The following is a 6,644-nucleotide window of genomic DNA, read 5'->3' as shown; positions in this document are numbered from 1 at the left end:
ATAGAGCCTTAGTGAAGAGGAGGTGGGAGTAGTGGAGAGGTGGTTACATAACCACCTTGCCACTCCTCCCTTCCACTACTTTTAATGTCTACTCATAGGTCCTACTCCTTAATTGAAATGTCCCCTATCCTTTTCACAATAACACTTGCTATCCCATCTGGTTAGCCCATGCTTCTACTAGGCTTGCCATTTCCTTGAGGTCAAAGGATCAATCCTCGGTTCCTCCATTATTTTTTTTCTTTCATTTTTTTGCAAAGCCCACATGAGTCAAACCCATTAATTTATCCATTCTTTTAAGGCCCCATTTCATTCCTTTTTGTCATTAGCTAGCCCCTGTAAGGGAAGCCCATTGCGACAACATTTAAATCATAAGACCCATTAGGAAAATTATCCTACTAATAAGCTAAAAGTTCATTTAATCATCAGGGCCAATTTAGAAATTTTCTAAATTCTTTTTAATTAATCATTCATCATTATTGAAGGAAAATTACGGGTATTTACATCCTCAAATCCCTAGGTGCCTCCCAATCCCTATAGAAGGGGATTCAATCCTCCACTTGCTAACATACATCCTCAAATCCTCATCTCTTAATTAAATTCAAGATTAAAGGATGAGCCTTGATCTTTCACATTCATAATTAAAATGAAGTGTTAAGTCCTATTTAGTTTGTGACCTTATAGGTGCCTCCCAATCCCTATAGAAGGGGATTCAATCCTCCACTTGCTAACATACATCCTCAAATCCTCATCTCTTGAGCTCCATTGTTCAAAGCTTATTAGATCTTGCAACTATTCAAAATCAAAGTTCTTATATATTAAGAATGATCATGGACAACCATGAGCACCTAGAGCATGTTTTGGTGAAAAAAATTAAGGTTGCATTTTGGTACTTTACCTAGCTTTCCCAACATCGTTTCTTCAAAAGGAAACTTAACCGGCATCTACCTCCATACGAACAACAGAACACATAATTGGCATTCCTCTTGAAAGAGTTGAGAGTTATCAAATTAAGTGTCTGGATAATAAGGATGAAATTTTCCATGGGTGGTTTACTTGTCTAGATGATAATAATGCAAAGGCAAAAATATCCAGTAGGTATAAATTTCCATTTTCTACACCTCTACTAACAAAAATTAGGTAAATGTTTCATGCAAAACCAAACAATGAACAATTGCACCTGCTTAAAGCATGTAAAGGATGCCAAAAACCTTGCATTCATCCATAGCGAGCATAAAAGCAGAGAAGTAGTAGCACGAGAGAATGATATTATGAATACTAAAATGCATTCATTAAAGCCATTTACAAAGATATAATATGAAGGCAAGTAAATATAATAACACATTAGTAAAAATCCATGGAGATTCAATACCCGGTGTCTGAAGCGCTGTGGTGGCTCTGGTTCCTCCTATCAGTGCGAGATCTCACCCTGACAACCTTGGAGTGGATTGTGCAAGAGACACAATACTGCACCTTGATATACAGTTTCGGAAGCGTGTATCCTAAGATGTTTAAAAACCTTTAGCCACCAAGAATGACAGATGCCAAATAATTCAAACAAAAATATAATACCATCATAGGCACACGCCTCTTGCACATCCCTCACAGTAGCTTGCTCCACTATATTCCTCACAAGAAACCTCTTGATAGCCTTGTCCTTCGTTATGGAATAAAAGTAGAGAATCAACAGAAAATCCCGAACATACCAAACAAAACAGTAAATGTAATCCTTTTCGCACGAAAAATCCAATGTTCTTCAAATGGGAAAAAAGACGGAGAATAAGAGGAAATAGAAAAACTGTGATACCTTAGGGCAACACTTTCTGCAAATTGTGATACCTTAGGGCAACACTTTCTGAAAAAGGGGCCGGCGGTGAGAAAGGAGCGTGCGAGATGGAGAGGAAGAGGGAGGCGGCGGCGTGTTGCGAGAACGAAGAGATCCGGCCGATTGATTCGCGAAAAAGGGGCCGGCGGCGAGAAAGGAGCGAGCGAGATGGAGAGGAAGAGAGAGGCGGCGGCGTGTTGCGAGAACGAAGAGATCCGACCGATTGATTCACAAAAAAGGGGCCAGCGGCAAGAAAAGAGCGAGCGAGATGGAGAGGAAGAGGGAGGCGTCGGCGTGTTGCAAGAGAAGAGAAGGGGAAATGATTTCAGATCTAGGTTAAGTAAAAAATTTTGGCGACAAAAATTATTCGTCGCTAAATTCGTTGCAGATTTTGCAACGAATACGGATTTGTTGCAAAATCTACAACGAACACCGAAATCGTTGCAGATTTTCCAATGAATATCCAAATTCGTTGCAAAATCTGCAACGAATCTGTATTCGTTGCATATTTTGCAACGAATATCCAAATTCATTGCCAAATCTACAACGAATACGAATTTTGTTGCAAGTTTAGCAACGAACATGAATTTCGTTGGAAATTCTGCAACGAATTCGGTGTTCGTTGCAGCTTTTGCCACGAATTTACTTATTCGTTGCAACATCTGCGACGAACTTTCTATTCGTCGCAAAGTTAGCAACGAACCTTGAGTTCGTCGCCAAAATCCTATAGATCTCACGTTTTGGCGCTGATTTGCCAACGAAAAAATTTTTCGTTGCCCATTTGCGACGAATGTCATATTCGTCGTAAATTTGTAACGAATTTAGCAACGAATATTTCAGTTGCAACGAATTTAGCGATTAAAAATATATGTTGCAGAATTTGCAACAAATGTATTTTTGTCATAAATGTCGTTGCAAATTTGCAACAAATTTTATTTTTGTTACAGATTCTGTTGCAAATTTGCAACGAATAGATTTCATCGTAAATATTCGTCGCTAATATGCTATTTTTTTGTAGTGAATTTCCAAATAACCTATGTCTTCGATCAGACATGTGCTTGATTGATCAAGCAAGTTCTTGACCAATCAAAGCACACCTTGATCGAAGCATATGATCTTGGACTCTTGTGTCGGTATTTAGGATCCATACAAAAGAAAACAAAAACAACTATGCAGCAGAATAATAGTTGTACTTTTCTTCTTTGTAGATTGTGTAGATGATTGTACTTTACTCGAAAACCTCTTGATCTTCTGATGTATTCCTCTCTTCTTCTTAGACGTTGTGTGGGCAACGATCTACCAACATGTCTCCATCCAATTCCTTCTTTTCCTCTCTTCTAATCCGATGGCAAGAACTTAAGGTAGAAGCTTTCTTCTTCTTCCTCTTCCTCTCCTTCTTTCTCTTCTTCTTTCTCCCTTCTTGGCTGTCGGCCCTAGCAAGGATAGAGACCTTGTGCGCCGGCCCTAGCAAAGGGAAAGAGGAGGAACGCCTAAGCAAACAAAGGAGGGAGGAGGAGTTGGGAGAGGGCACCGACCCTAGCAAACAAAGGGGGGAAAAAGGGTGTTGTGCCGCTGGCCCTAACACACCAAGAAGCAAATAGAAGTTGTGTTTTTGCCTCTCCCTATCCTCCCCTTTTATACCTTTACCATCATAGAAATTTTAGGAAAAAATAACGAAATTAATATAATTTTGTTGTATAATAAAATTTATATAATTTTGTTGGATAACAAAAAAAAATTTTTAACAAAATTTTTTTATTAACAAAACTTAATCAAATTTTGTTAGATAACAAAATTTAGAAAAATTTTGTTGGATAATAAAATTAACATAATTCTATTTAGAATTAATCTGAATTCTGTTAACTGAATTCTTAATAGAATTCTAAACAGAATTCTAACAGAATTCTAAAATAGAATTCTTAACAGAATTCTAACAGAATCTTATTGGGTGGATACGAGGCTTTATCTAGAGGCTACAATAGGAACTTAGAGGAGGAATTAGTTTTGACCTCCTGATGGACTTGGGCTTCCTGTGTTCTCCCTGAACATTCAACTCAAGTCCATTAATAATAAAGGATATTATTGAACTACTGCACCAATCTCATATTATAATATGGGTTCCTTCTTATTATGAGTGCATTAATCTCCCTGTGTTTAAGATATCGTATATCCGTTAATTAATTGAATTACTGACAACTCAATTAATTAACATCTGAATCCAAGAGTAGTATCACTCAACTTTATTATCATGCGGACTAAGTCCACGTATAGGGTTTACATGATAATCCTTATGAGCTCCTCAAGGGGACATCATCAACCTAAATGATTAGGACACAGTTTCCTTCTATAATCAACAACACACCATATACATAGCATTATCTCCCAACTCATCGGGCCTTTTGATTTAACGAATAAATCTCACCCTTTTATGAATTAAAAAAATACGTACTAAGTATATATACTTGTTATTATATATGGATTAAGAGCATGTACATCCATAATAACAGAGGTCTAGTTCGATTATATAGTCAGTATAAATCGAACGACCTCAAACGGTCCTGCTCAATACACATAAAGTGTACTAGTGTAATTTAATAGTCAAGATAAACTAATAATATTTACACTACAACCATTCCAATGGTTTGTCCCAGTCCATATTAGTTGTGAGCTACTATTTATAATTTATAAGGAACCGATAACATGATCTTCTGTGTGACACCACACACCATATTATCTACAATATAAATTAAGTGAATAACTGCATTAACATATATCAGAATATATAAAATACAAACATTTGACCAAAGTGATTCTCATTTAAATTATTTCAAAATAGATGTTTATACAAAAAGCTAGGCTTATAGTATACATCCCAACAACAATGACTCGAGGAGAAGATCTATTGCCATATTTGAGAGATCTGGCCACCACCGAGATTTCTTTCCACATCTTGCAGCTGGCGTCGGGGTGGAGGTATCGCACACATGCGCGATTGAGGAAGGGAGAAGGGGAAATCGGGTATGCTTGAATCGGCGAATAAGGTTTAGGTTTTCCCTTTGAATCGAGTTTGAACCTGGTTCAACTTGAACTGCGTTCAAGTCCGGTTCGATTTGGTTCATAACCAAATTTGTTTAATTAAACAACCAAACGAACTCTGATTTGACCCAAAGAAGTTTCGTTTGTTTTGTCTTCTCAAGTCGAAGCTCGTCATGCCTTCCATTTTGCCAAAATACCTTCTAACACGAACCAAACCAAGTTGGTTCAGTCTTTAGTTCAAAATCAGTTTATCTTGTTCGACAACCAGATCATTTCTAATTTTGTTTAATCCGTCTTCATAAGATAAATTCCATCATTTGCCTTTGTCTGGTCTAACCAGATTTCTTTTGTTTTGAAAATCTAATTCTCAAACTCATTTTAAGTCCTTCCAAAACTTGTAATGCGTGTGACCCAATAGGTTTCCGATTATATTGGTCGTCCGTAATTAACCCTTAATTTCATATAGATCATGAGTGGCACCTAGTAGTACATCATGATCCCCAATTAACCAGAAAAATCAATAACTCATTTCAGAACAATTTCTAAATCCTTCAGCAGCTTTAATGAAACATGCCTCATTCCTTTCACCGTCTTATATACGCTTGGTTCAGGACATGATCTATGTGTGTCAGTCCCCGCTAGGCTGACTACGTCACACCTAGCCCAAGCTTGCTTCCTTGTTCTGTGGATTCGAGTTACTCGTACATGTGTCCAAGAATACCACATTCTTGATACGTGTTACTTTGGCCAAAGACTTTCAGTAACATTCCAAACAAGTGGTCGTAGGGTATACGTCTCTTTACAAAGAGCAGTGAATCCTCTATGGGCTATTCAAACATCTTCGGGCACTTCAACTTATACCCAATCAACTCGGATCCACACCTCCTTGGAGATGCTTGCTTCAGATGTTAAAGTATAAGCTTCCGCGACCAAGGTGACTTGAATACCGCAAGTCTAAGGAAACTCGCACTTAAGCTGCACTAAGAACTTCATTGACATACAAAAGGAACCACATGAAGTTTCACGGTAGGTCACTCCAATGAACTAGCTACCTTTAACTAGCATCCATGTTTAACTTTCAAAATCCAATGTCTCCAACTAGTGAGAGCTACTGCTTGGTAAACTAAGGAGTATAAACGTGCTAGTCTCAACAGAATCAATGACGTCCGTGTTCATCAATTCATCGACTAGGGATAGTTTCAATACCTTCATAATTACACATGTAGAGAAACTCACAGTTTGTGATCTAATCACATATTCTCTCATGCTATGAAATATATTGTGGACATTCAGTGAACAAGTTTAAGATCCAATCAAATATATAAAATATGCACATAAATAATGAATTTCTACTTATTCACTAAATAGTACAATCATAAGGCAATTGCCTTAGGACATCTCCCAAATATAACATACTCCCACTTGGATTAAAGTCAATCGCCATGATATCCAATACCATAAACCTCTATATGTTCCTCAAACTTACTTTGAGGTATAGACTTCGTCAAAGAATCCGCAACGTTCCTTTCTGTGGGAATTTTCTCGATTTGTATTTCCTTTCTACTGATGATCTCTCTGATCAGATGATATCGTCGAAGTACGTGTTTGGATCGATGATGAGACCTGAGTTCCTTTGCCTGCACAATTGCTCCATTGTTCTCACAGTAGACTGGTAATGCTTCAACAATGGTTGGAACCACTCCAAGTTCAGTAATGAACTTCCTGATCCAAACCACTTCCTTTATTGCTTCACAAGCTGCAATGTATTCTGCCTCCGTGGTAGAAT

The sequence above is a fragment of the Curcuma longa genome, chromosome 9 (assembly GCF_044706935.1).
Source record: "Curcuma longa cultivar G26 ecotype Majalengka, Jawa Barat chromosome 9, ITB_CL_G26_1.1, whole genome shotgun sequence".
Classification (NCBI taxonomy): Eukaryota; Viridiplantae; Streptophyta; class Magnoliopsida; order Zingiberales; family Zingiberaceae; genus Curcuma; species Curcuma longa.
This window is presented reverse-complemented; position numbering follows the sequence as displayed.